We start from the raw sequence: 27,811 nt of genomic DNA, 5'->3' as shown, positions 1-27,811 counted from the left end.
TCTGTGCTTTAATAGAGCGTATCCAGAAGCAAACTGAGAGGTGCAGAATGGTTGCATTAAATCAGTAATAAATGTCTATGCTGAATATATTGTCTGGAACAATTTCATGATAACTTTCTTGATTTTTAAACTGCTTGAACAGAACTGAGACCAGCTCAATGAATGTCTTTGTCTGTCCATATCTGTTTGCTCCTGTGTAAAAAGAAATAAGAATATTTTCTTCCTCAATATGGTGTTACAGATCTCAATTAAGATGCTGTCATTTTCTCAGCAATAAAATGTTTTGTTCCATTGGTCTAAATTCAGTGTAAAAGCTACACATGAGCACATGAGCAACAGCAGAATTAGACTCTATGGTATTTTTAGAGTCCCAATAATCATAACTCCAATCATAATTAATTTCCACAAAGAGGTTAAATTTACAAAATAAAAATATGGGGCCACTGAGAAGTCCCATCTGAGAAGGGACATGGGAGAAATGTTAAATTAAACAGCTGCTAAATTATTATCAGCTAACAAATGCAAACCCCATCATACTGACAAAACATTAGGTAGCCTGGAACTACTAAAATATAGTCTTCAAAATGTTTGATAGAGAGGAAAAAAGTTTTTCTGGGTTTTTTCAAAGGAACTTATGTCACTCTTTTTAAGATAGACCCAGTGGAAAATATACTGATCTTAAGTCTGCAGACATGAGCATTCTTATTACTCTAGTGCTGAAAAATATGTGCTTTTGATTCATGACACATATTCAATGTTTCTTCCATATAGTTCTGGAGCTAATTTGATTTAAAACACTAGTATCTGAATGGAGCATGTCCTAAAAAGCAGAACACAATGGATGTTAAATATTGACTTTTCAATTGGAAGGATATATTCATTATACAGCTGGAGTTAGCCTATCTTAAACGTCCATTAAAAAAAAAAGAATCAAAAAGCCATAGAATCAGTCTTGAAAAGTACCTTTTTTTATATCCGTAATGATCTTCTGACTCTGCTTTTTATTACTTCTGCTGCTGTCAACTGTCTGATGGTACAAGCTGTCTTCCCTTTTTGGCTTAAATAATATTATAGTCTCATTTAAAATTGTTGTGCACAATAAACTGTTCTGATAACTGCTGGTATAGCTTTTCTGTAGGTGGCCTCACATTTCTAATTTTCTGATAACCAAAAAATGGCCTTGAAATATTTTTTCTCTCTCTTCACATAAAAGTTTCTAGATTATATGGAGCTTGCATTACTCAGAAATCAAATCCCTTTTCTTTCTCCTTGTTTAAATCCAGTTTGCATATAGTACACTTTCAGAACTTGTTAGGGTAGTTATTTATGTTTATTAAATTCCACCTGGCTGAGCAGGTAGAGGAGCAAAGCAGAGTGTAATCCAGTGTTACAAGTGCTCCCATCCCAAGTCCTCTGCAGCCCAAAGTAGGACAGAGCACTCAGCCCTAATTTCCAGTAACAATACCCTGCTGGTCAGTGTGGAGGCTCCAAGGCCCTGCATCTGCTGCCTCTGTCATTCCCACTACACATCTATTTGCAGAGGGGAAATCCAACTCTCCTGGCTTTTCTTTAGTGGATTTTCTGGCTGTCTCTATGTTGCAATGCATGTGGGACTCAACCAAGAGCAAGTGTTATGTCCATTCTGTATATTTCCTGGCACAGTTAAACCTATACACATGTTAGTTTTGCTCCAGTTCAGGTTATTCTTTGGCTGTGGTGATCACAGTTCACATTTAGTTCAGATGGGAGAAAAAAAATACTGTCTGAGCCCAGGGGTTTTATTTGATTTCCAGATTCACTTCTCCTCTAACCAGCAAGCTATTATGTCCACCCTTTTTTCTCTGAACTAATAAATATTTATAAAGTAAAAGATGGGCAACTGTTCCATGTGGCTGACTAGGCTACTTACCTGGAATATTATCCCTGTCCCACATAATCCAAAGCAGAGGCAGAGTGGGTCCAATCTGAGTGCCTCAGCCACACAGCTATTTACTGCTCGGGTCTTTCCTGCTGTTTTTTTCCAGGGCACACATTCCTCATCCAACTTCAGAAATTTTTCTAGTGAGAATATAACCTAGCAAATATCCTTGACCAGGTTTAACCTTCATCCACAGCAGTGACTGAATATTCAGGAGCCCCTCTACCATTGCAAGCCGCTGAGGATGGGCATGCCTCGCATGAGGAGAGTAATTGCTCCCCCTGATAAATCCCTGCAGAAGTGCTTTTCCTACAATCATTATTTCTATCCTACCTTCAGTGGGCCTGAGGCTGTGACCTGCTGTTCAGAGTCTTTTCTGGAAGAAATTAGAGATTGAAAAAATCAAGGTTTGATTAAAAGAGGTGCAGCTGAGTCACTTCAGCAAAGTGATAACACACATCCCTGACAGTCACCTCCCTTGGCATCATATCAGCTTTAGTCAAGTCAGGGTGGGGAGAGGTGGGAGAACCCTTTGGGAAGGTGAGGTTTTTAGTTATGTGAACCAGCAGCTATATTTCTGATATCTTAGATATCAGTTTTCAGCTTAGTGGAGCTGAAAGTTTTTATTTTTACAGCTTTCCACTCTACTTAGCTTCTTGCCAAGTCATAAAATCCAAGGCACTGCAATATTTAGTCTATTCATGTTCATATAGAGAGCTTATATTTGCAATATCCAACATAAAGGTGGCTTTGCATGACTCCTATTTAAGCAGATGCTTGAGGATCCCTGCAATAAAGGGGTGTAAGAAGAATCATCCATCGTGTCACTGCTTCAGAGGGTGTAATGCATTTCTTTCCTACATCCAGGCATCTTTAAATGCTGATTATTCCTGACTGTCAGTGTGGCCTGCTGTAGCCACAGGTATTGGATATAATTGAGAACATCCATCAGATATCTTTCAATTCTAGCACAGTACTACACCTGATCAGGATTAAAACTGGGTGAAAAAAAGGAAAACTGTGATGCAGCATTTTACCACTGCAAAAATTTATTTGATTTAAGGTTATTGGAGCATTTCAGAGTTAACTATTTGCTTTATCAATAACTGCAATTGTAATAGAAAAAGTTGGCTTTAAAAACAACATTGATTTCATTGAGATGAACTGTTTCCACAAAATATTTTGACATTTCTCTAAAACATTCTTGTAAATTTTTTTAATTCATGGGAAGTTCAAAAATTTTTGCCTTTTTCAGATTCAGGAAGAAAGGAAATTTCATAATAGTGACATATCCTTTTAGGAATTGTTGAAATTCTATGGTGAAGAACTTCGTTAATGTATTTTGGATAACAGTGAAAATTGTGGCAGAGATAACACAAGAAGAGTGAACCTGTTCAGCACAGTTTGTGATTTGTATGAGAGGGACTGCTTTGGGACCTGCTCACTTCCTATAGAGATTTAACAGCTCTAGGGTGGATACAAGGCTGGACACAGGAATCACAGGTCTAAGCCAGAGGCAAAAGCAGGAACCAGGAGGAACCAGGAATCATAGGCTGAACAGGCAGGAGTGGCAACACCTTTGATGTCTGAAAAGAAAGGGACAAGTTCCTAATCCAACAGAAATGGAAATACATTTAAATATTACTATAGCAAATTGAAATTGTTAAAAAAAACCAAAAGGTCCTATAAGGTCATGAGTACATAAAACCCTCTCTGATTTTAAAACCCACGTATTTGTGTACAGTGAATCTGCTAAAAGTTTTGCTTTCCTTTTCGGGAAAAAGCGAGCAACAACAAAATTAATGGTTCAAAATAACTGCATCTTTCCAATTAGTTTCAAAACAGTGAAGAATAACCTCAAGACTATCCATTTTGATGATTTTTGCCTCTTTGGTAGACTCAGGTAGTTTAAACAAGCTCAGGAAAAGGCAACCATTATTGAAAACTCCTTGCTGTTTTTTAAGGTATTTCTCCCTAAGTGCTTGTGTACTATTGCTGAATAAACTGTGCTTTAAGAATGTTAGTGATTCCTTCTCCAAACTGATAACAGCACTTCAGAGGGAAAGATTACAATACATTTTGCTCACAATTTGATAATAAATGTAACTTTGTCATCCAGGTTATAACTGCATTACCTGGGATACTCATACTGGTTTTATTTAACTGTTTTACTGGCTAATGCAGACATTTCCAGCCAGGAGACCATGGGTTTAACATAATCTGGGGAAAAAAATATCTGAACAGCTTGAAAGGGGAGACAGAGCCCCATCCTGGGAGAGACTGTGGGACAAGAACTGATTCTTTGGGGACAGTGGGGAGAAGATGAGCATTATGCAGTGGCTGTGGCAATTATGGTTTTTTTTTTTAAACATTACTGTGTTTCACTTTCTGTGAAGCAGATGAGTTTTTCCAAAGTAGTTGCTGGAACTTTAATCTTGATTTGATTGTGTCTGGGTTTCTTTTATTTTGAATATTCTAACATCCAGCCTTTGATGTTACCTTTGAGCAGAGCCTTATCAGGTCCTGAAAATAGCTTCACAGATGAAATTTTTTTTCTATTGTATTAGCCTGGTTTGAAAAGAACCTAATTGACCTGCTATAATAAAAGATTTAACTTTAAAGTTTGATCCCAGCTTACACGGGTTTGCATCTCTTGGTTCTGCCTTTTGAACACTTAAACAAGAGACATTTTTCAGCTTCTAAAAGGCTTTTAGCTCATCCACATGTATGGACAGTAGCTAATGGACCCTACCCATTTATTCATTGGTCTCCACAGCTGTGAAATGTGATTCTTTTACGTTTTACAACTTCAAAATGCTTTCTATTTTTAGGTCAAAATTTAAAAATCCATTTGTCTTATTTAGCTTTTTAAATATTTATTTTATGGTATTTTACATTCTTTCTGCTTTTGCCCTGGGGCATTTCTTCAAAACTCATTTTAAAATGTGCACGTGACTGATTTGGTTTTTGAGACTGGCACCAGGAGCCAGGTTTGTTTCCTCTGAAACTGCAGAAAAGTGATGGGGCCTTATTAAAGAAAGGGACTATTGCATTTGCCTTGTAAGGAAGAAGAAGAGCTGTACTGAAAAGAATTATCATGATGGAACTTGAAAAAGAATGGGCTGAACTCTTTTTTGGATCTCTGCTGGCTCTGCCAGGTGAGAATCTGGCCCAAGAATTTTTCTGTAGTCTGTAACTTGAGGGAGGCATGAAAAGTCAAGCCAACAACATTTTCTTCTCTGTAGATCTTATTGCCCGATGGAGAAATATAATGATTTCTTATTGAGAAGCAGAAATAGATTCTGTATTTGCAACGTCTCTCCTATTTCCACTCCACAGGTCTGCATAATCGAACATGCCAGGTCAAAGGATGGAAAATGGTCTTTCCGCAGGAAGGCACTGATTGAGCTGCTGCAGGCTGATCCTGCAGGCTGCTCAGGTGCAGGGGTTCCTGCTCACTGACACACACCTATTGATGAGAACTGCAGCTCTGCACTTTACAGATGCTGGGCTGGGGCTGAACAACCCAGCTCCGTGTTTATGCGGTCAACATTCTCACATCGCTTAATGGGAATTGTGTGAGAACAAGAATTTAGTAAAAAGAGAGAATGGCAGGATTTGGACCTGTACCAAATGCTTAGGAAAAGGCTGTGCTTCCTGCCCTCTCAGTTAGAAGTTGGGTGTTGTGAAACAGTCACTAATGCCAAGACAGTTGGCAAGTGAGCAAGAGAGAAATAATAGAATTAAAGGAGAGAAGGACTTTTTGCAATTAAAATTGCATGTACTGGCATTTCTAGTATGTGGCAGAGATCCTGCACATTTTACTCCTGAGTAACAAAGAACAGAGCTGTGTATGTCACCATGGAAATGTAAATGGAGCTCCTTTGACAAACAGAGAAATGTATGCCATTCCTTTATGCTCAGATGAACTGTTCGTAGTGGGATGCAAGAGAAGAATGGGATGTCTGTTACAGAAAAGATAGGAACATGCAATTGTAGTACCTTGTTCTCCGTTCTGTTAGATTCTCATTAGGAGCTTAAAAATGCAAGGAGAAAAAAGGAGAGTGAATTTTTTTCCCTAGCTAATTATTTAATAAAGTATTTATAGCAGGCAGTAAAAAATAATAGTGATCAAATATGTGGGAAAGAGCACAGAGGTAAAAGCATAGATTTGTACACTATGCTGCTTCTACTGTGATGTCTACTTGCTTATTTTTCTTTAAAAAAAAAAGGATGGATATTTATGAATGAAAGGAAGTTTCAGAAGGGGTGGGAGGCTGTTTTACAATATTATGAAGCTAATTGTAGAGATTTTTTTTGTTTAGTTTTTATGATCAACAGATGTTTGGGAATTTGTGTTCTAATTCTGTCTGCGTTGTTCTTTTCTTGCTTGGGGCATGAGCATGTGTAGAGTGCACATTAAAAAATGAGCAACAACCTACACTGGGAGCTCAAGAATTCATAACTTTTCTAATGTTCTGAAGATATCAGCTTATATTTTTGGTCTGTTCCATTTGGAACAGAGAGCTAAGTAAATAGTATCAAATATTTTCTGGGTTTTATGTTGCTGCTTTAACATATGTTTGTGGTTGATTCCACCAAACACTTCTGAGTTCAACTCCCACAATGAGTCTGAGAACTGAGTGTCTGGCTCATATGTTTGGATATTTGAACTAGAAATGTTTTAGGAGATCAGCAAAGGGAGATGGAGTTGCCAAGCCAGTTGCTCTAGAGTCAAACCATAAAGACAAATAAAACAGAGATGGATTTAAATCCAAACTCTATACTTACCTTTTTACTCCTTTTGGAGTTATGTTTTACAACTGTCATAAGACGAAATAACTTTAAAATCTTCAGCAAGCCAATAAACTTTGCAGTATCCTAAGTTTTTCTCTTAGGAATAAGGATCAGATATCTGCAACTCAGAGAGGAAAAGTTTTAATGGCATGTGTTGTTCACTTAATTTTGCTTATTTTCATTTATTTCTAACAGAAACCACTCAGCTACTGCTTCAACCTACTGATTTAAATGTCATTCAGAGTTGCAATGATGCTTCACCCATCTCCTGTTTTGCATCTGGATGTAGAATCTTAAAAAGTCTCAAGCAAATTTATCGTATAGATATAGAGTGCTCTTTGTAAGTTACAGAAGATATTTTTTGAGTAAAGCTAATAGAAAAAATTAATGGAAATCATGAGCAATTTGAAGATTTTCTAATAACTGAAAAGGTCAGTAAATTAGTAATTGCCTCTGAAATATAATCATAATACTGCCTAGTGACTAAATTGGCTTATTAAAATATGCTCAGGAGTGACCATTAAAATATTCTTTATGTATTATGAATTAAGTATCTTTTTTTGTTAAATTTAGAAGAAATTCACATTTAGAAAAATTAGGGAAAATGCGGTGTATTCAAAGATAATGATAATCATATCATTTCTGTAGACACTGGGGAGAAAAAATGTAATCTAAGGTGATGCTCTTTGTTTCCTTGGTACTAAAATGCAACTGATTTTGAAATGAAAGTGGTGTTAGGCAGCAACACTTCACAGTCACTTTGGACAGGAAATACCCAGGTGACCATGCAGGATTGCTGTAGGGAGACAGAATATTGCATTGTCAGAGTGAAAACAGCACTGGAGAAAAGACCATAGTAGATTGTGTCTCCATTTTTCACGAGGTATCAGTTTTTCCTTTAGAAGTTAGTGTTTCTTTAAAGGTTGGTATTCCACATCTAGGCTAATCATCCTTCAGGATAACTTTAAGGTAATTGTTTCCCAAATACCTTCTGAAGGATCTAGTACTACTTTCTTCTTTCTGACCACCATGTCTCATAGCCTAAATCTCCTCTTGATTCCTGCTAAATAAGAGGATTTTGATGACTGCAGCATCCTCTTCCCTGACCACATCTATGTACTACATTGTACTCCTTGTTTTGTCCCTTGGGCTTTGGGCTGAAATAGTGTTGTGTTAAACCCATATAATAAACATGTTTGTTTTGTATTATAGCTGAATTTTGCAGCCCTCTGCCCCACCTTGTGCTGAGTTTAACAGTGGGAAGATGAAGAGAGCTGGTGTGCATTTAGGAACAGGGGACCAGGCTTGGGAAGAAGCTTAAGGAGAGGGATGTGTGAGCAACAAGTGTGCCTCCTGCTTTTAGGATTTGTTACTGCAAGGACATATAGCTCACAGCATTAGGTTTATGGCAGTTTTATGCTATAGTGAATGACTTGGGAATAAGAGGATTAAAAGACAACAGGCAGAAGGAGACTTGTAGCTTTTAACTCTTCCCAAAATGGTAATGAAGAGCTGGATACAGAAAAAGGATTCGAGGTTTAAATTCTTCCTTGTGCAGTTTATGAGATAATGGCATTCATTATATTTAATAATAGATCTTCTTCTGTTATATAGATTTTTACTTAAGGATTTGGTAACTCTGTAAATCCACTTTAACATACAATTATTCACTGCCTGCAGACAGAGGCTGTGGTCCAGGCCACAGGTACCACAGGAGCTGGCCAGGGGCTCCTGGATCCTGGCCATCCCTCCCAGCAGGGAGACAGCAGGAGCAAATAGGAAACAATCATGGATTTAGTTCATTGCTAACAGGACACAATAAAAGTTCATAATGCCTCTTGCTGTGACCTGGTGAGGGAGAGTTTTAGCACAGTTCCTCTTGTTTTCTTTTTTCTTTTTTTTTTTTTTTTTTTGCCAAAGCTATTCTGCTTTGCCTCACTGCTGAGGTCAGATTTGGATGTCTATTTTTCATTTGTTGTTACTCACTCTCATAGGTGCTTTCACTCTTTGGAAAGGACTAGTTGTGCAGTTCTCCAAAGATGAATTAAACCAGGGGCCTGTAGTGCACACAGAGGCACCTGAAAACCACCCTTTTTAAAGGGGACATGACACTTGGTTATATGAACTCTGTTCCACCAGGGATCTAAAATGAGCTTCTGGCTGTCTTAACAGCCTTTGAAGAGAGACAAGAAAATGAGTCCATACTAGCCCAGAATTGCTGTGGGTGCATAAATGCTCTAATTTGAGATATAATACAGTATAATAATTATCAAAATAGAGTAAAAATGTGGGGTTTGGTTGCCTAGAACAGAGAGATGGTAAATGGTGTTTCTCCTATTCCAGGGGGATTACTCACATAGAAATAATATGCCACAGATAGGGTTTAGATTGAAAGAATTTTAAACATAATAGGGAAGCCATCCCCAACTCTCTGTGAATAAACTGTGAATATTCAACATCGTTCCTGGGATACTGTTGTCATATCATAAAAATTAATGGAATTTATTCTAGTTGCATTTCAGCTGTCAGATTCATCAGGGAAACAGTGTTTTGCAAACTGAAGTAGTGCTTGGTCCAGACTGGAGAGTTCTCCTGAGCCAGTGTGGGCTCAGAGCGTGGGTCCCTGAGGGAAACCTCACACTGCAAACTTTGACTGTGAATTTGGTGTCTGTGTACAGAAAAATGGAGCTTTCAGGGCTGTCAGTCAGGCACCATTCAGAGGGAAAGACTTCATTTCAGAGAGGGAGAAAGGAACCTGCCCAGAACAGTCCAGTTTGGAAAGACAAAGAGAGGAGCCAATTTCGGGCACTGTCTGCTAGGCAAGGATACTCTAAATGAGCCAATGGCTTGGCTTTCTGTGAATTGTGAGGAAGGTGGCACTGTGACATGAGTCTCAGCAAGTTTGGCATGGGTTCTTTTTTCCAAATATGAATCCCAATAGCGATTGTATTCAAAAGAAATAGCAAGATAGCCTGTGTTTCAAACCACCATTTGTCAGCTAAAATCTCCTTCTAGGCAGAGTAAAAGAAAGGATATAGTAATGAAGAGGAAATTATAGAGATGGAAGAACTCAAGCGATTTCAAAAACCTTCTCTAAAAAGAATCAACATAAGAAAGCTGTCTGTATCAGTTTTGATATCATGGCTCTAAAGAATGTCTAAAGTCTCATGAAATATATGAGGATCCAGAACAGAAATGTTCAAGAGAAAAACTAGAGCAGATTTCTCTGGGAAGCAGTAAAGAAAAATTCTAACTTTTTTTTTTAATTTTCTAGAGAAAACAGTTTTAGCTATTTTGGTAAAATTGACAGCCATACTTGCAGGAGATCTGCTATGTAAAGAATTCTTGCTACTATTATTAATATTAGTAATAATATTAATAAGAACGAGTACCAGAAAATCAGATAGAGATCTGAATTAATATTGCTGGTGAAGTTAGACAGAAAATTTGTACTACTAAGAATAATTTTTTTATCCAACATTTTCTAGAATATCAGAAATAAAGATTTTAAATTTCAAAACATCCTGTTACTTCAAAAATAGAGCACAGGTAATTCTCTCCTTGATGTGTTCTCAGAATGGGAGTTCCCCCCATGTAGTCTGCCCATCAGCAGGGTAAGCTGCAGCTCTCAGCACAGCTCATCTCCCAGCCTGTTCCTACCAGAATCACAAACACCACATTCCACAGGTCTGTGAATGACAACCTGTTCTACATTCAGAATCAGAAACACCACATTCCACAGGTCTGTGAATGACAACCTGTTCTACATTCCCAGTGAAGTAGACAGCTGGAGAGCTTGTCACAGAAAATTTACATTAAAAGATTCCAATTCACCGAGTCTTTTTTCCCCATATGCTTAAACATCTGGAATACAGAAGAGCTTTCTATATGTATGTATGTAGCCAGACAAAATGTTGTACTGACTTCTACCTACTAGAAATTGGTATATCATTTGTTGTATTTAAATGCCCAAGGGATACACTACAGTCAGGAGCTGACAGATATCAGGGATCTACAAAGATTTATAAAGAAGAGCTTGAAAAATGGTTGAAAATAACGTAACAAAAAAGGAATTATAAATAATAAGCTGACTCTGTTCTGATTTACATCTGTATACGTCTGAGGTAATTTATGGCAATCATAGCAGAATTGCAGATTTGCATTTTGACTAAGTTTGATTAATGCAGCAAACACTGATCTTGCTATAAAGTTCTAAACCTTCCTTTTACAAGTTATTAAAAAAAACCAAAACTCTACGTGTTATTCACAAATAGATGCTAATGTTGTTGCCTTTCACATTTTTAACTAATTTTCCAGTATAAAAAGTGTACTGATTCACAGAGAATCATTAATAAAATTAAAAATACAGCACAGTATTCTTTTATTGTGCCAGCACTCCCTAGCAGTGCTTTTCAGAAAAAGTATTCTTGTCTGATAAAAGATTCCACAACTATGAAATTCATTCATAAAGTAAAGATTAAACGACTTTCTTGTATCTATTCTACTTTCTGGAGGGGTCATGACTGCACTAATGAAGGTTAAGTAGACTGAGGAGTGATTGGTAAAATATCTGTGGGAGACCTCAGATATGTGTAGCTTATGGAAAAAGCATTATAGCACCTCCAACATCATCTGTCATATCAAGTGAAAAAAATCTTTCTTCAATTCCCCAGGCATTTCAAAGATAATTACTCTAAATACAATGGGTGAAGAATCCTATTAGTTACAAGTCAAGTGTTCAAGCTCATTCTTTTCCCTCCTTCTGTTTTATAATATTTGGCTGGTTTTTCACCATCACTTTTTAAATGTACAACTGTGTTGAGTCCTATATTGAAATTATAATTGAAGCTGGAGCCACAGGAGTACGTAAAACACACAGTGCCCTGGGTCAGTTTGCCATGCACGAGAAGGACAGCAGGCAAGGAGCTTTCTTCTGCCAGGACTGATCCAGGCCCAATCTGCATCCCTAGGTGTAAAGATCAAGGCAGGGCTAGGACTCCCTCAGCAGACAATGGAAATTAAAAAGCTTTCATGTGTCCTTATATCTGTTCATAGACTTGTCCAAACATGAACTGAGGAAGAGCATGTTGTGTATTGTGAAAATATTTCAGCAGATACGGAGTCACCCTGTGAGAATTTGAGACTGGGCATGTTGACTGCGTGCAAGGTACAGTTAGCTTAGTAGTGAAATGTCTGCATCTGAAGGAAGGGAATAGCTCATGATTGCCATCTCTTTGCAAAGACCTGAGTTAAAGGGTCTTTGCAAAGAGAGGTCTACCAAAAGGATAAATGTTGCTGCTGGCTGTGATAAATTTTGCAAAAACATTAAGGACACTAAACCACTTTAAACTGTTGGGTCAATTTGTGAGGGAAGACATGCAAAAAATCAAAAAGGGCACTCAAGGAACTTAAACTCATTGATGCCAAATTGAAATCCTTCAAGCTCAGATGTCAGGCAAAATAGTCATATTGGGAGGCAACAGGACATAGCAGTCGTACTAGTAACAAAGAATTCAAGAGGACTCATATTAAAAATAGGAAATATGTTTGTAGCAGAAAATAGAAATGTAGCAAAATATGAAAAGTGAAAGTCACACAGCAGCACAACAAGAGTGAGAGTTTTAAACTCCAGTGCAGTCTTGATGCTAACATATGGCTGGAGAGCTGGAGCTACTCAACGTGTAAAGTCAGACACCCTAGAGACTAAATGTCTAGAAGAGATTCTGATTCTGGATAAATATACTTTAAACCAACATGAAGAGACGGGGAATCAAAATCACCAGCCAGCAGCTTATCTCCATCAGTATGAAGAGCACACTTGGGAGATGCAGAGTGTGTGCTTGAGATGCCAGGACACAAACACTCACCCAGAGCTGTCAAATGCAAACTGACCGCTGTCACGAAAAGAGGCCATGAAAGAACAGCCCTTGGAAAAGCCATTAGCAAGCAGGAGGCATTAGCAAGGCAGTCACAGCTCTGTAGGGCACTTGGACACAGCAGCTAATGGCAGGAGTAGAAAAGACTGTTTTCTGACCCATTCACTTACACTGGCAAGGAGTTCTTAAGGCAAAGAATACAGTCATTAAAAGTGTAGGTCAAAATAGCTGATTTCTTGACTAACTCAAGTGAGCAGAATCTTCAACTAAAATTTTGAAGTCTCTGGCACTTGCAGCTAATCAAATCCACCTAATAACATCTGCATCATTTGTATTATTATTTTTGACAGAGAACAGAATTTGTCAGAAACCTTGAATGCTTTAATTGTGTACAGGAGACAGCAGCAAAGGACCAGGGGTTCAGTGTGTCCCAGTTTATTTGGTATGTGTATTTTGAAATGCATTTCTCCTCACAGCTTTGAGACACCAGCAATCTATATGAAAGATACAAAATATGAGCTTCCCCTTTCACTGTTTTGCAAGTTGGAGGGCTAAGAGGAGCTGTTGGGGAAGCTGTGGCAAGAGGATAGTGTGCAGGAAAGCTTGTTGGCTTCAGCAGGGTGGATGTTACACACTTGCTCATGGTTTGGACAGCTGGTCTCAGGTTACAGAGAGAACACAGAGGCTGTCATCACAAAAGAGCACTTTGAATTTGAGGGCCCTTCATCTCTGTCATCCAATGTATTTTCAGTTTCTTCATTAGATGTGCATAAAGGTATTAGTGAAAGGCTCAGTTGCCTTTAAAAGCTTTGCTAAGCAATTCTGCCTTGGAAAAAAATTATTCTGTGAAGTAAATAAATAAATAAACCTGACAAGCGTGTTATTCCATAACTCTGCAGAACTGCACATCACCTGCTGGCACTTCTGAATTCAGTGTGCTGCATATCTAATTGTTTTTGCTCTCCTGTATTTTGCTTCCCTTTCAAAAGCTTTTTCTACTGCAATTGGTAAAACATCTTGTGGGCAATTCCTCTGCTTGCAGCCTTGCCTGTCACATTGCTTTTCCTTCACAAATATTATAAGGAAATAGAGAATGACTGTCTGGGATGTTATAGGTTCTTTTGTTGCTATTACATATGGAGAGACTTGTGTTGCAAACCAGCTACCACCTGTTTTCTTCTGAAAATGAAAAAGCAGTTTTCTTCTTTCTTTTAAAGTGCATGAAACATCTAATTAATTTTGCTCATATATAGTCATTTACATAATAAATCCTTATAGAACCACATACTGGAATCTTAATCAAATTTCTCAGTAGCCCATTAAGACTTCGTGTGTGTTTAATAGTAGTATTTTCATGATTTGCAAAGGCAGGGGGTGTGTAGTGTCACACTGTGATAGGAAAGCCAAGAAATCCTGCAAATCATTCACACAGTTTTGGAGTGACAGCTCCTTTGTAGCACTGTGCACATCCTCTCAGGTCAGCTCTCCTCAAATCTTGTGACTTTAGTCTTGGTACCACTGAGTTGTTCCTCTTGCAGAGGGGTCGGGCTGCATTGCTTCCAACATTTATGCATGTATTTCTCCCAGAGAATTTGGAGTTTGAAACAGGTTGCCCTGTACAGACCAAGAGGGTGTACTCCACCTCCACCTCTGCAAAATCAGTGGGATCTGTTCTAGAAGGTTTAAAGGCTTGTTGATAAATTTTGAAATCTGGAGTTTTCACTATTCACTCTTTCCCTCTCTATCTCTCAACAATGCACAAATCATGTTTAAAAAAGATTGCTACCTTCTGCTCCATCAAAATGTTGCAAACTCTTTCTACAGTGTCTCAGCAAAGTATTTGTCATATTAAGAGCTATAACGCATTTGTTCCTCAAACACCATTCTACCTTGATCGGGAAGGTATCAACAATTTAGTTAGCAATTGGTCACAAACACAGAAAAAAAAATGGGAGCAAAGCAGTGTGGCACTCAAGGCTGAGCACAGATAGATGGAGTTTAATCATCTCTAGAGCCTCTCTGGGGACTGTGAAGGATTTTAGAGAAGGCCATCTGTGACTGTTAAATTGGCTTCCACAAATCAAAATTATCTGTAGCAAAATTTGATTTTTAGATCTATTTTTTCATCTAAAGCACTCAAATTTCAGATAAAACAAGTAGAAAAGGAACTGTCATTTTTAAGACAAAAAGCTGGGGGTTTTTCATGGAAAGTAACTGCTTCCTACATTTTTTCTGAAACTGTTATTATCCAATTAAAAATACAGTCAATAATGAAACATAAATTAACAATTATGCCAAATTCTCTCATTCATTTAAATTCTGAGGTGGTGCTGTATTGTGCTGACCAGGTCTGAGCCTTATACCTCTTCAAAAAACTGCTTTACAAAGAAAGATGAGGAGCAGCTGAGAGAGCTGAGGGGGCTCAGCCCAGGAGGCTCACAGGGACCTTTTCACTTCTCTACAACCACCTGAGAGGAGAGGGTTGGTCTCTCCCAAGGAACAAGTGATAGGATGAAAGGAAATGACCTAAAGTTGCACCAGGAAAGGTTCAGATGGCCATTAGGGAATGGATTCTTCACTGGAAGGGTTGTCAAGCATTTGAACAGGCTGTCCAGGCAAGTGGTGGAGTTACCATCCCTGAAGGTGTCAAAATGTCATGTACATGTGGCACTGAGGGACGTGATTCAGCTGTAGACTTGGCAGTGCTAAGTTCATGGATGGACTCAATGATCTCAGAGGTGTTCTCCAACATATACAACTCTATAATTCCGTGATTCCATCCTAAATTAATTCCAACAAGGTAACTGGTTAATTATGTATTTCTAACCAAACACTTGCGCAATTTTAAAGGAGCATTTTTCCCAAGGTGGTCATAATTTGCAAAGATAGTTAGCATTAGGCAATTACCATTTTGAAGAATAGATGTTTTCACCATTAAAAATGGATACTTAGAACATACAGTAGCAGTGTCACATTAATCACAGCATCCAAGAGACAGGATGCTTAAATGCAGTGAGAAGGCTGTTAATGCAGAAATGTTTTAAAACTGCCATCAGATCTCTTGTAGTCAATACTGGTACTTTACATAAAAATTGTCTGCACTGATGATAAGGTAACTTGTCTGAGCTCGAATCATTGGAGAACAATCAAATATGATAAATGATTGCCAGCTGCTGCCATTTTCAAAGTGGAGACAAAGAGCTGAGATAATACAGCTAAGACAATTCACAGGAACTTCAAAGGAGCAACCCCTCCAAGTATTGTGTCGCCCCTGACACTCAGTCAATGTAAATGATACCTGATTTTTATAGGCAGTAACAGGTTTATTTTCAATATATCCAAAAACTTATATCTATATTCAGTAGACGTAGTCTCTATTGAAAAATAGCATCATATATCTAACTTGTCCATAATTATTATTTAGAACACTCATTATAGACACTGCCATAAAATATTATCAGACCATCTGTACTGAGCAATTGCAGTTGTTGGTAACTGTGTTTGTGGTCAAGGGTGCAGAGCACTGTTACAAAATGATGCCCGAGTGAACTTCAAATTCAATGCATTAGCAGAGTAGGCGTATAAACTGAAGTATAATTTTTATTTTATAATATAGAGTTATTATAAATATTGTATGTTCTTATGTTCAGGAAATTTCCATGAGCCTACATGCAGCAGGGCAAAAATATACCTAATTTTTATCAAGAAGAAAGGAAACACCTGTTTGGGGACCAATTATGAACTTCATAGAACTATCAGTCCTAATTACTAAATAGCTACAGGATTCTCATTTAAGCAAAATCAACCATACTTGAAAACTAAACTTAGAATGTAAATGATGCAATCATTCATAATTCATTCTGCCAAGCACACAAAAGCACAGCCTGCAGTAGGCTGTTTTCAAATCTTTTGTGCAGATTAATACAGCCAATACTAGATTTCAAAAAAGCTGTTAAGGAGAAACAGATCTTCTAAAGGTACTATTTTTTATCCAGCATTTTATTACCAATCTTAAATTTGAATACATCTGCTTTAGAAGAAAGACTTAGCAGGAAAGGTAAAGTTATAAGCAGTCTGTCTTTGAGGAGAGTAATGTATATTTCCTGCTCAACAGAAATATTAGCTGCTCGTTAAAAAATGTTGTATGGCCATTTGCAAGACTCATACTTGCTTGTAACTGTTCAGTTAAATCTTCAATCTGGCAGTAGATAATGTCTACTGCTCATACATTAGTGGAATCAATGATCCAAGGTAATCCAAGGATAATTTCCCAGGCAAGCTAACTGAGGGCAAGACCTCAAGATCTCAAATACAGCTACAGCTCTCCTGGGGACAAAGAGAAGACTCAATATCAATCCTTGATTTCCTCAGGTTACTGTTGCCGTTACCCTTATCAATGGAAACTCACTTGAACAGGTGAATATCAGGTCATTCACATGGCATTTTTATGTGAAATCACTTTTTGTGCTTAAATAAATACCACCCCATGCACACATAACTATTATCCCCACAGAAAGCTGGTTACTTAGTACAACACATTCCAAAGCAAAAATTTATAGTGGTTTAGACACTATAACAACAACAGCAATAATAATCAATCAAATTTATAGGTTTATATTGTTATTCATTTATCAAAATGCAAAGTTTAGCTGAAGCTGAGAAGTTCAATCTCTGTGGTGTTTCTGTGTACCTGTACTAAATACTTGGTAAGCCACTATTAATGCTAAGAGTAGCTTGGGAAAGAATTAGCAGTAAAAATTATATTTGTAAAATTTAGTTCGCAAATTGCATGATCTGATTGTGAGATCCTGTTTCTTTGCCATCATTTATTCTTTATCCATTATTGTGGAGATAAAAACTGAGCCTATGCATTGATCACAAATTCTTTGCTGATGTTATAAATATATATAAATATAATGTATTCCCATACATATAATAACTTCATATTCCATCTCTGTGATCTGTCACTTCAGAAATATTATTAAATTCCCTGTGCCTTAACCCCTTTTTGAGAAAAGATGTTACATTTCTCCAAAATCACTTCCCACAGACATTCCTAGCAACAAACCCGTTTTTCCTGTGGATTCTGCACTATCTAACCACTGGGACTGTGTTTATCCCACAGGGACAGTGTCCAGCCAGGAGTCGATGGGATCCATGCTGGGCTGGCAGTCTCAGTGATCCATGTGAGTATAGCACACACAGCATGGCTGGGTATATACTATCCTGAAAAACCTCTTTGCCACTAAAGCTGATTTAGGACCTTCTGTTAACTCTTGTTTACTCCTGGTTGTTGAGCTTAAGACTGGTAATATCATTCTTTGCTTCCATCTCTGTATTCACACTGGTAAATCATATTAAATGGGGCCTTTCTGCAGATGGCTGCTGTGTGACTTGACGACTCCCATGTTAGGTTGAAGATAGATGGTAAGAAATGAAGTTTGAAATTGCAGCAAACCATGGATTCTTGTCCCTCCTGTCATATTGAATACCTATATATTCACTCAAGCTTTTACTTGAATTGAGGTTTAGTGAAGAGTTGAATTCCCTAGAGGCTGTGCCAAGATTTTTAATTTAACGCTCATTACTTCGACAAACAATGCATTTGCATTTGCAGGGCAGGAAAAGCAATGTTTAAATGAAACTTAATCCCATATTTTGAAAATCTGAAAATTATTTGAACTCTCTTAGTGGTCACTTTGGATTTCATTAAAGAATAATGGCATGAAAAAATAGGAAGCCACAGTATTCTTTCATAATTTGCAAATATAACATTACAGATAATCGAATATGATTGTCCAGAGATTTAAGGAAGTGTTTTCACAGACAATAATTTATATAACAAGAAAGAAAACCCCATTGTCCACTTAGAAGGGTTAAAGGTGAGGAAGTGGGAATATGAGTTATGCTATGCAATCAAATTCTTGACATAATTCCATCTCTCTTTGTGTTTTGTGTGCATAAACCACATTAAAACATGTTCTAAGAGTAGTATTTACTTAAAGAAATCTTTCTGCACGTGTATTATGAAACATGAAAGAAACTATGTAAAAGTTCAAGCCTTCAGCATGTTTAACCATTTATGAGTAGTTTATGAATATTTTATTAACTATTGCTTGAAAGAACAACAAAAGTGCTTCTTGCCAATTCAGAGAAAGTAAGTGATCTTTAGTTTAATGATTTAACACATATAAGCTCTATGAAATGTGCTTGTTGCTATGGTACACATGCATTTCTCTGACAGAATAGATGGGAAAGTAACAGGATACACATGGCATCCTTTTGCGTGAAGAATACCATTCCTTTTGGATCATTTTGAGTCTGATTTTTTTTCTTCTACAGGCTTAGTCCCATCTTTACTGTTTCTTACTGAATAGTATTCTTTGCTCTTGGAAAAAATACATCCAGCAATTGTATCACTCTCTATTTGACAGTGAACCTTGTGATGCACTTTTTTAAAGTGTCTGTTGCATTTACAGTAGTTGAACTATGACATATTTTGAAAGATTGTGAAAAAATATTGCTATTTCTGCCTGTGGGAAGTTTTTCATGGATGCAAGAGCTGTGCTGAAAATTGAGCTCAAATTCCTACTATATAGGGTATTTTTACCTCATTGTATATCAAACACTATACAATATAACCTCTCCCTAATTTCTTTCTTACTCTACAGGACATACACTTTCATGAACCATTCATAATAATAATAACTAACTGTGAAATAGTGGTTGTTATTTTGACTATGATTGTTTTAAAATGTCGGGTAAGTATAACAGATTGTGCTGTTTGTGTAGACTCTGAAACAAACTCTCAGTAAAGTAGGTACAACCGAAACATCAAATCATTTCTATGACTAACACTAAAATCTGATTGGAATCTAAGAGATATAATGTTGATAGAAGAATATCGGAGAGGATGACGTGTAATAGGACATTTAAATGTATAGACAATTCAGAAAAGAAGAAGCTGGGGATATGATAGATGAATGTGTTAGCTAGGACATGGAATTACAAAGAATGCTATTTCAGACGCTGAAATGGCAAGTGTAGCTAGAAAGTTCAAGAGAATGAGTCTGTCTATTTCCTGATGCCAATAAGAAGTAATGAGGGAATACATATTTAAATGTAAGAAATCTGCCATTCCCACTTAAAAGGATGGTGATCCTAAGAGTTTCTACTTAGAGATTATATTGTCTGTGGGACTCCTGTATCCTGGTTAAAGCAGGAGAGGTTTTGATTGGTTTGGACTACTGTAAAGACAAATGCATGGGCAGTGCCAAACAGGGTCAGCTAAATTTTGCAGGAAAAAGGTCACATAAAAAAAACCACACAGTGTAAAACAGGTACAGTACCAGTACCACCAAAAGAAGTTCAGGTAAGAGGACTGGGACAGAGACATGAAGAGTAATGCATCTCCAGTTGAGAGCAAGAAAATAAAAATGCTTGTCGGAGATGAGTCATGAGGCAAAACTGAGGACTTCATATTCCACTGCAATAACCATTAAAAAAAAAAAAAAGGTGAGAATGCCAAGGAATGAGGATATCTGCCATATGACCTGAATTGGTTCACAAGCTCTTGATTTAAATGCTCTGCAGGAAAAAAAAGGCGGCTATATTTGTAATTGAGTTATTAGATCACAAACCAATTCAATTTGAGCTGAATCATGGGACCAGATGCAATATGAGCCTCAGAAATATTGATAATATTACAAATATTACACTAGAGAAATGTACCTGAGAGCTGGTGATATTCAGTATATGTACTGTGAGTCCTGTAAGCAAAAATAAGATGTTAGTAAGAAATCTGTGAAACAAGCAACATTATCTCTTGGAGTCTGTAACAGCTGACAGGCAGAAATACCTTGCTGAGCAACAGTGTAGCATAAAGAACAATTTGCTCAACAAGTGCCATCAAAAGTACTCTAAACTGAAATAGTGAGAACAGCAGCATTGATAGGACTCATCCTCTTCCAGGAGCCCTAGGAAAACAATTGAAGAAGAAACAGGCATTTCCAAAGGGGTTGTTACACGTCAAAGTAGCACAGTATGGATCTGCCTCCCAACAGTGCTGACAAAGTCTTTTGGTAAACTAGACATTGGCATTGGCTCAGAAACACTTAATAGTGAGGAACATTTCTCACAAACAGCCTCTGAGGGCTCTTGCCTGCTTTGCCAGCACTCAGGAGTGACTATTTTGTGTTAAATTATACAAGCTCTCCTGTTACCTGACAAAGTCTTCTTCATCCTGTAGTAAGTGCATCTGAAACTGTGGATGCTTCCATGAAGCATTCTAGTTCACACTGAATTTGGTATAAACTGAATGAGGCATTAAGATCAGAGCAGATAATAGCTTTTATTTTAGGAAAATGAAAGGGCAAGGAAAGAGTTATGCAGTGCTATGACATCAAATTACAGTGAGTGCTAAGAAAAGAACACAAGGCTAAGTGGAGAAAAGCTAATGATAAGCTGAAAATAAGCTTTCCTACTTTGGACAATTTCTTTGTCCATCCAAACCTTAAGAAAGCTGGCAGGACAAGTATCACCACAAGAGTCAAAAACAGCTTATCCCTCTGGGCTTAGTTCCCTTCCTTGTTAGTGATCCATCCACATTCCCATCTCCAGGACCAGTGTCCTCCACCAGGCCGCAGAGTAGGGTTCCTCCTGCCTCTCTCACTGGAGCACTGTTGAAGCCTATGTGGAAATAAATGCTGGCTGAGAAGTATGAGCAGGGCTTTAGTCTCCTGGTTCTTACCTGAGAGTAATCTCTGATCTAATTCCTGCTTTAGTTAATGTTATTTGTACATATTGAGAAAGTATTGGCAGGAAAATAATCTTCTTTTCTCTCTCCTTACACCCCCAAATAACTTAACAACTTAGTAGGTGACAATGAGAGTTCAAATTCACTCAGGCAGAGAACAGAATGAAGCCTGAATCTCCTTCATGCTTCAAAATTTACTTAATCTTTAAGGTACTAGAAAAGGGAGATGAATGAAAATGACCCGTTTGTGAATCTATTCCTGAAAATACCCCATAAAACTATTCAGCAAAATAATACAAATCTGTTAATTATTTGAGGGGACTAAGTGAAACTGCATCTTCGTTGAATTGAGTGCATGGGAAAAAAATTCACCCAGTGTTTATCTCCAATTTTGTCTAAAAGGAACTAAGTGTAAATTCCAGGCAATTTAATAACTGACTTTATAAGACAGATGCATGCTCACAACTTGAAGCAGATATTGTCAAGAAGAAGCAAGAGAGGGGGGAGCATTCTCTTTTCCAGTAATGAGTATTCAGTTGAGATCACGGATGGGACAGAAAGGGAAGTGCAAAGAGTACAGTGATTGGCAGTGAATAGAGATTTCTGCCCCATGTGGTCACAGTGTAATTCTGCAGAGGAGACTGTAGGATACAAATACCCAGGCTGACCTGGCTCCAGGACATTGACACAAGTATTGTGATCAGAAAACTGAAAGGTGCTACTGTCTGCCAAAGTGCCCTGTTCAGACAATGTTGCACTGCAGTGAAATGGGATGATTTCTTGCCAAACAGGCATTTCAGTATAAGAAATCCGACCGCTGTACTCAATGCCTTCTGTGGAGTCAGTGGGAAAGGCAGCCAAACGATGGGTGGTGAAGGACAGAAAATGGCCCCTGTGGCAGTGCTGGACCATCACAACACACAGAAGTTTGTAACACAGCCTGTGCTGGAGCTGCTGTGCTCCGAACAGCATTGTCTCCTCTCCAATGACTGGTGAGTGAACCCGACCAGCTGCCACCCACTCACCTGGCCGAACATTCCATCACTGCCCTCCTCAGCAGGGCAGGGGACACAGTCCGGTGCAAAATGTTGTGGATCGAGATAAAACCGAGAAGATCGCTTACCAGATACTGCCATGGGCAAAACTTGATTTGGGAAAAACTAATTTAATTTATTGACAATTTAAAATAGAGTCTGAAGCAAAGTTTAAACATACTCCCTGCTCGCCCCCCTCCCCTCCTCCGGCCCCGGGCTGCTCTGAGGGCTCAGCGCTGCCCTGTGCGGCCGGTGGAGAGCCAGCCGGGCCTGGCCGAGCCCAGCCGGACAGCTCCCCTCGCCTCACGGGCCGCTCCTCAGGCCCCGCGCCTGGACACGACAGCCGGGCGGAGGAAGGTGCGCAGCGGGACAGAGTGAGCCCAGCCGGGACAGAGTGAGCCCAGCTGGGACAGGGTGAGCCCAGCCGGGGCAAGGCCCAGAGGTGCCGGCACTGCTGAGGGAGCCGCCCGCCTGACACTGCCGCCAGCTCGGGCACTGTCCTGCTGGCCGGGTCTGGGTCACGGTCACGGTCACGGTCACGGTCACGGTGACGGTGACGAAGGAATCAGATGTGATTGCAAAATAATGGCCCACATGAGTCCCCTCCCAAAACCAAAGACAGAAGAGGGACCCTGAGTGCTTCAGCTCGTTTGGAAAAGTAGGAAGAAACGGGGTTTGGAAACCTGCAAGAATTAAAGCAGCAAAAAAAAAAAAAAAAAAAAAGGGAAAATCCCTCCCCCCAAGTAATGCCCAGTGTCAGACTGACCCAGCCCTCGGGTTTTCATGGCAGGGACTGAGGGAACAGGCTGAGAAGGGCTGTGGGACAGGCTGTCCCTCAGGGTGGGCTCCGGGCTGGCGGGCAGGGCTCAGCAGATCAAGTGACAAAGGCTGTGCACCGCACCTGCCACTGAGAGAAGAGGAAGGAAAGAGGATTTTAGAGAAGATATCAAAGTCAGCTTCCTTGCTTATGGCTTTAAGCCAAGCTGCTATTGCAGAACCTGAAAAACAAAATTTGCAGTAGGGGACTTCGAGCAGGGAAAAAAAAAAGTATATCATAATGTCCTCATCCCCACAGAAGTATGACTTTCCTCTGTAGCAAACCTGTTCCTTTTTTGTAGAGGAAACTGTACCTGGAGAAGGGTGGGATGTTTTCCTCAATTGGTGATACTTGAAGATAAACTGCAAAATAGGTTCTCATCTATATGCTTTAGTTTCCATTATTTTCCAAAGACAATGTCTGGTTTCTGAAGTCAGGTTAGGACTAATCAAATGATTTTTATTTTTCAGTAAAAATGAGAGTAAAACAGTCAGATTAGACATGAGGTTGCAACTTCGTGAATGTTAGTCTTTAATAAACAATAGCAAAAAAAAAAAAAAAACCAAAAAACAACCCCAGAGGCTGCAAAGAAATGAGCTTAAATTTATATTTTTTTTAATTTAAAGCCAACTATCTCTGGTGTTAGCTGAGGAAGTGTTCTGAAAAGTTGGCCATGTAAAATCTGCAACGACACAAACCCAAACCGAAACGAAAGATTTCCGTTTCATACCGAAGTCAAAAACAGGGGCTTTTTTTTCGGAGAACTTGGGCCCCATGGGGAGTGATCCTGAGCTGTCTGCTCTGTCTCCACTGCAGGTGTTAACGAGGAGCGGGAGCACTTTGGGAGCGGCGCATCCTCGGCCGGCCGGGACTGGCGCTCCCGGGGAGCCAGGTGAGCTCAGCGCAGCACCCTCTGCGCGTACCGCGGCAAAGTTCGCCGGGGAGCAAAACGGGGAAAGTAAATAAGAGTTACTTTGCAGAGGCCAGGCTCTGCCCGCCACCTTTCCCCGCAGCTGAGTCAAATCTGCATTGATTGCGGAGGAGCATTCGCGGCGCAGCTGGGGCCGGGCGGGAGGCGGCTGGGGCAGCTGCCGGGTTCCCAGCCGCGGCCGCGCAGCCAGCGCGGGGCACAGCGGAGCAGCCCGGGGGAGCGGGGCCGCAGCACGGCCGGGGACTGCGGGGACAGCGCGGGAACGCGGAGGCGGCGGCAGGTGCGCGGGGCGGGCGGGGCGGCCCGCGGACAATGGGCGGGGGCGGGCGCAGGTGCGGGGCGGGGCGGCGGGGCGGGCCGGGGTGCGGAGCGCGGCGGGGCGGGGCGGGCCGGGCTCCAGCCGCGCCGCCGAGTCCGCTGCGCCGCCAGCCGCGCCCGGAGCCGCGCAGTCCCCGCCGGCGCTGTCGCACCCGCGTAAGTCCGTCCCTCCGTCCCCTCGGCGCCGCGGCAGCGGCTCCGGCCGCGCCTGCCCGCGGTGCCGCTGCCCGGCGCGGAGCGGCCGTGCCGGGGGATGCCGGGCGCTGCGCGGGGCTGCGCCGGGCGGGTCTCGCCGCCCGCCCATTGTCTGCGGCGCCCCGAGCCTGGGGGCGAGGTGGGGCCGAGCTGGGCCGGGGCTGAGCTGGGGCGGCCGAGAGCCTCTGCCTGGGTGATTCCGCGCGTGTTTTCGCGAGCCCCGAGCCGCGGGGCTGCGCCGGGGGTACGTGTCTGTCCGCCCGGCACTTGGGGCGATGGGGAGCTCGGCACCGCCGGGCTGCCGTTCCCGTTAATTCTTCTCAGGTGTTTCTACTTTCCAATTTTTCTCCCAGCTGGAGACTCAGACCTTTTTTTACTCGTTGAGGGAGGAAAGGTTTGTTTATTTTAAATGATGTTGCCCCTTCTCGGTTGTCTTGGAGCAGAAGCGGGCGTGCTGTTACAGGTCTTTCTCCGCAGCATTCATGAATCCCCTTTGCCATCATAAGACATGTGCATCTCGAGTAATCAGTGAGATGTATGAGGCGAATGAATACTCTTTGACAGGGACTCCCTGAACACAGGCACCTGCGAGCATCCTTTCCTCTTACAAGTCTGTGTCCTGATCACTTTGTTTGCTGCACCCACAAAGGTGTATTTCTTTAGCTGTGCAAGATAGCAATGATCCAAAATATCTCATGAAAGAAGTGGCAAAACTCCTGACACTAAATTGCTTGTGTGCATCAAGTGGTGCTGGGTGCTAATCTCAGTGGACTGCCCGAATGGACGTGCCTGCTTTGAATGCTTTTTGTTTGATGATCCTTGGTGGACTTGCTAAGTGTATTAGTCTGGTGAGGCTTAGAGTTTTCTAGCCCTCGGGAGCAACACATTCTGTGAACACCTCTGTCTAACGTGGAGTTTGATTTCAAAGGGAAACCCATGATGTGCAACCAGCATTGTGATTATGGAAACTTACTATATATTTATCTTAAAAAAACAACAAACCTTATAGTGGTTTAAAAAATGGAATACAAGGGTTTTGCAGGCATGAAATGCTTGCATTATCATGTAGCCATTTAGTCCTTCTCTACAACAGCAGCAATTTGTTTTAATTTTCCATTTTTATTTCTCTTTCTGTAATGGTTTTCTCTTGATTGAATTCCTTTTCTTTCCTATCACTGTGGATGTTAGTCCCTGGTCCAATTCTTAACAGCATTTGTAGCTACAGTTCAGTTTATGCCCTCATCTTAAGGAAAAGAAAAACCCCTGATCTTATAGGCAGGGTCCCTGTTAATTTCACAACTTCATATTTGTAAGATTTTCTTTTCCCTTTATTGCTTGTTTGTATTCTCTTTCAAATGTTAATATAACTTGGCCCAGTTAATGTGGGTCTTGATTGAGGTGATATAAAAATGCACGGGCTCCCTTTAATGATTATTTTGATTACTGCCATTGTGTGTTCTCCAGTTACAGTGTGATGTGAGTTGTAAGTCTCTACATCCCTTCTCCCCTCCTATTATCTCTCTTCAACAAAATATTTAGCCACCGGCAAGCCCATTTTTCACATGAGTCAAATTTGGTTAAGTATGGTGGTAAAATACATGGGATTGCTTTGATGTTTTTCTTTCCTTAAGAAAAAGAAGAAAGGAGTTAAGATGTGTATAAGGAAAGGTTTAATAGAGAGTGGAGAACCAGAGATTTCTTTTGGAAAGGAACCCTTACCAATCTTTATTGAATTTGCTCGTCTGCATGAAGAAAAGAACTGTTGTTTTGTTATCTAGCAGCTGTAGGAAGATTGACAGCTACAAATTGCAAATCTATGAAGGATCTGCCCATGACACAAATTTTAGTTCATTTAGATCGTTATCCTTCACATCTTGTCATTTGCAAAATTATATAAACAAGACCAGTAAGTTTGTGGAGAAGATGTAAATGCAGTGAATATACTGTAAAGATTTTGAAGCTCTTTGGGATAATTAGCAGAGCATGGGCTTGCCTGAAATACGACATTACTACAGTTAATTTAATTCAAATAGGAACACACCATTGAAAACATTGTACTGTAGAAAAGAAACACATATTTTAAAACATGTTAGCTCTGTCAGAAAAACATTAAATGTAGTAGTCTTTTTGCTACTGATGTTGTGGTGTGCTTTGCATTTCTAAACAGAATCTAATGAATTACAAACATTCATTATGCTACAAGCAATTACTGAAACTTCTCAGGACCCCAAAATAGAGATTTATTTATATGCTCATATTTGCATGTTTTCTGATTATGGTGTCACTGTAAAAATAGAAATAAATAAAAAAAGCTATTTTTCTGAAAGGAGTTCTATCCTAGCTCCAGATCTTTTGTTGGTCTTCCTCTGTCTTGGAAATTTATGTTTAAATACCTCAGTGTGTTCAGGTTATAGAAGTTTCTGTTGGGAAGTGTGGGAGAGCTACAGGAGGGGTCTGGGAGCATTCTTTGTAGGATCCTGGAAGAGTTAAGGGCATATAATCTGTGGCAGAAGGTCAGGTTTACCAAATGTCTGAGAAAGAGGGTAGTTGAAATTTTCAAAGGTCAAAAAGAGCAATGTGCTAATTTTAAAGGACATCTTGCATAAATATTACTCTTCTTAACATGTTAAAATGTGAAAAAAATACATTTCTTGGTCTGTGTTTTTATCTAAATGTTTAACAATTCAGTCTTTCTTAAGCATGGTATTTGTAACACAGTTACTGCTTTTCTAATGCCATTTGATTCTCTGTGGACTCAAGAAAGAGCCATTGGGAAGGGTCTGTATTTATAGGCGCAAACCAATTTACAGCTTTTGAATGCCTCAGTTCATGACTATACTTGGCACTGTATGCTGTGGACTGTCACTTTCTTTGAATTCTTTGAATTTCTTTGGATTCTTTGGATTTCTTTGAAACATGAGGGTCTTCAGAGCTCAGTTTCACCCCACCTCCCTTGGGTTCCACGGGAGCAGAGCAGAGGTGGTGGTCACAGCCAGGGATGGATGGTGTGGAGCTCCTCACGTGTCCTGCTGTGCTCAGGGGTGAGACAGAACTGGGTGGTTCCTTTGGGGATGTGGTTGGAGGAGGAGGATCACATCCTCTGCTGTTCACCAAGGAGAGGTACTGAAAATTTATTGCTGAATTCTACTGCTATTTACAATTGGTTTTAA

At 39.9% G+C, this 27,811-nt stretch overlaps 1 protein-coding gene across 4 annotated transcripts in view; it reads left to right on the top strand.

Moving 5' to 3' along the window:
- The window catches only part of SEMA6D (semaphorin 6D), a 246,991-nt gene that overhangs the window by 10,856 nt on the left and 208,324 nt on the right, over positions 1-27,811 (top strand). For 2 of the 4 annotated variants that reach the window (XM_085070612.1, XM_085070611.1), the window contains exon 2: positions 17,717-17,777. The gene's annotated coding sequence lies outside the window, so the exon portion shown is untranslated. Of the gene's footprint in view, positions 1-17,716; positions 17,778-24,562; positions 24,603-27,811 lie in introns of those variants that run through there. The other 2 variants (XM_085070615.1, XM_085070613.1) reach the window with 2 other exon arrangements.

The sequence above is a fragment of the Lichenostomus cassidix genome, chromosome 10 (genome assembly GCF_008360975.1).
Source record: "Lichenostomus cassidix isolate B80296 chromosome 10, HeHo_3.0, whole genome shotgun sequence".
NCBI lineage: Eukaryota > Metazoa > Chordata > Aves > Passeriformes > Meliphagidae > Lichenostomus > Lichenostomus cassidix.
The sequence above is the reverse complement of the archived record's forward strand: the minus strand, read 5'-3'. Positions and strand labels throughout refer to the sequence as shown.